The following is a 3,207-nucleotide window of genomic DNA, read 5'->3' on the forward strand; positions in this document are numbered from 1 at the left end:
TCGAGTTCGTCATCGACTTGAAACCAGGCACTGTTCCTATTGCCAAACGACCCTACATGATGCCGACTCATGAGCTCCTTGAACTTAAGGAGGAAATCGATAAATCTCTTCACAGTGGATTCATTCGTCCAAGTTCGTCAGCTTGGGGAGCACCTTCTCTCTTTGTGAAGAAGAAGGATGGAGCGAATCGTTTGGTCCCAGACTACCGTCCTATCAACCAAGCTTCAGTTCAGAACAAATATCCTCTTCCTCGGTTCAATGATCTGTCTGATCAACTGGCTGGTTCATAGATATTATCTAAGCTCGACTTGAGGTTGGGTTACCACCAGATCCGTGTTCGTGAAGAGGATATTCCAAAGACCGCATTCGTCACTCGTTATGGTTCTTACGAGTACACCGTCATGTCTTTTGGCTTGACCAATGCTCCAGCCACATTCTCCTGTTGGATGAACTACATATTCATGGATTACCTCAACAAGTTCGTCGTGGTCTATCTGGCTGATATCCTGGTATATTCAAAGAACAAAGAAGAACATGCTAAACATCTTCGACTTGTTCTAGAGAAGCTTCGAGAACATCAACTTTATGCCAAGTATTCCAAGTGTGAATTCTGGCTTCCCGAAGTCACCTACCTTGGTCATGTCATCTCCAAGGATGGTATTACCGTCAACCCAGAGCGCGTTCAGGCTATTCTTGACTGGACCCCTCCGAAGACTGTCAAGCAAGTCAGAAGCTTTCTCGGTCTAGCCAGCTATTGTCGCCGCTTTGTCAAGAACTTCTCGAAGATTGCCAAGCGTCTGACCAATCTGCTACACAAGGGCGTTAAGTTTGATTGGACTGAAAAGTGTCAAGAAAGTTTCCAAGCACTCAAGGACAATCTGACTTCTGCCCTAGTGCTTGCTCCCCCTGATTCTCGCAAGGACTTCGTCATCTATTGCGATGCTTCACGACAAGGATTAGGCTGTGTCCTAATGCAAGAGTTTAGAGTGATTGCTTATGCCTCCCATCAAGTGCGTCCTCATGAAGAGAACTACCCAGTTCACGACCTCGAGCTTGCTGCGGTTATCTATGCACTAAAGCTATGGCGATAGTACCTTCTTGGTAATTGTTGTGAGATCTTCACCGATCATCAGAGTCTGAAGTACCTGTTCACTCAGCCAGATCTGAACCTCCGTCAGCAGTAATGGATGGAAGCTATTGCTGACTACAACTGTGGTATATCCTATACCCCTGGTAAGGCTAATGTCATGGCCGATTCCCTAAGCCGTAAATCTTACTGCAACAATCACATGGTCTAAAAACCTCAAACCTGCCTTTATGAAGAGCTATGCAAGCTGAACCTTCAACTAGTTCCACAGGGTTCTCTGAATAACCTTGTCTTGGGACCAACTCTTCTGAAAGCAATCAAATCTGCTCAAGCCAAAGATGCTCATGTTGATCTGATGAAAAAGGATCTTGCCTTAGAGAAATCAAGAGATTTCTCACTTGTTGAAGACGGAACCTTGTACTTAAGAGATCGCATTGTAGTACCCCGGTTCAAGCTTATGACGGAGAAGGTGATGAAAGAAGCGCATGACACCCCTCTCTCTATTCATCCGGGAAGTACCAAGATGTACTTAGACATTCATCAGAAGTATTGGTGGTCCAAGATGAAGCAAGATATTGCTCGATATATTGAAGAATGTGACATTTGTCATCGCGTCAAAGAAGAACATCAGAAACCCGCTGGAATTCTACAACCGCTACCGATTCCTGAATGGAAGTGGGATAAGATCGAAATGGACTTCGTCACTGGCCTTCCCAAGTCTTAGAAAGGTAACGATGCTATCTTGGTCGTCATCGACCAATTCTCGAAGGCTGCTCACTTAGTGCCAGTCAAGGAGACTATCACTGCTAGTCAATTAGAGAACTTGTATATCTCTAGAATTGTCCACGGCATTCCGGAGGAGATCAGTTCAGACCGTGGTAGTATATTCACTTCAAAGTTCTGGGATAGTTTCCAAGAGGCAATGGGAACTCATATTACCTGGAGCACTGCTTATCATCCCCAATCCCAAGGCCAAGTTGAGCGAGTCAATCAAATTCTTGAAGACATGCTTCGGGCTTGTGTTATTTCTTTCGGCAAGAAGTGGGAAGAATCTCTCCCTTATGTGGACTTCTCTTATAACAATAGTTATCAAGTCAGCTTGAAGATGGCACCCTTCGAATTGCTCTATGGACGTAAGTGACGAACCCCTCTGAATTGGTCAGAAACAGGGGAATGGACGCTCATTGGTCCAGACATTATTCAACAAGCTGAAGAGCAGGTTCACATTGTCCGGAATAATCCCAAGGCGGCCCAGTCCCACCAGAAGAGCAACTATGATCGGAAACACTATGGGTTCAACTTATCAACCTGGTGAACAAGCTTATCTGCGTGTCACTCCTTTGAGAGGCACTCATCGGTTCGGAGTCAAGGGCAAGATAGCTCCGCGCTACATTGGTCCCTTCCGTATCCTCGCCCGTCGTGGACTGGTGGCTTATCAACTGGAGTTGCCACCTCAGTTCTCTCACGTCCATGACGTCTTCCACGTGTCGCAACTTCGTCGATGTTTCAAGGATCCGGAACGTGAAGTGGATCTGGAATTGATTGAAGTTCAAGATGATCTCACATACAAAGAGCATCTGATCAACATTCTTGAAGAAGCTGAACGTCGAACCCGCCAGAAAGTTACCAAGTTTCTCAAGGTGCAATGGTCGAATCGTACCAAAGATGAAGCCACTTGGGAACGCGAAGATAACCTCCGGGCTGAATACCCCGATCTTTTCCCTTCTACCTCCTAATTCTTGGGACAAGAATTTCTTTTAGAGGAGGAGAGTTGTAACACCCCTGTGTAATGATGCTATAGTAACCCCTGGGTTACCTTAATCATTTTTCTAAACAAGTGTTTGATCATCCTTGGTTCTCTCTCATTTCAAATTTCAGTTGAATTCAATTTCAAATTATGAGTGAAATTCTAAAATGCTCAAACATGAAAACTAAAATGTTCATCATGTGACAAATAATCATTTGTTAATATTGGTGGTGAACCAACATTTTTGCAAGGTGTTTAAATGGCCTAAACCAATTAAAGCAGTGGCTAAATCGATAGATTAAATGCCTTCTTAATTTATAAAATGAGCAAGCTATTTCAAAAGTCTCACAATCTTTTTGTGGCAGTGCAAAAT

The sequence above is a fragment of the Triticum urartu genome, chromosome 7A (assembly GCF_056163025.1).
Source record: "Triticum urartu cultivar PI428250 chromosome 7A, HENAU_Tu73, whole genome shotgun sequence".
NCBI classification, from domain to species: Eukaryota; Viridiplantae; Streptophyta; class Magnoliopsida; order Poales; family Poaceae; genus Triticum; species Triticum urartu.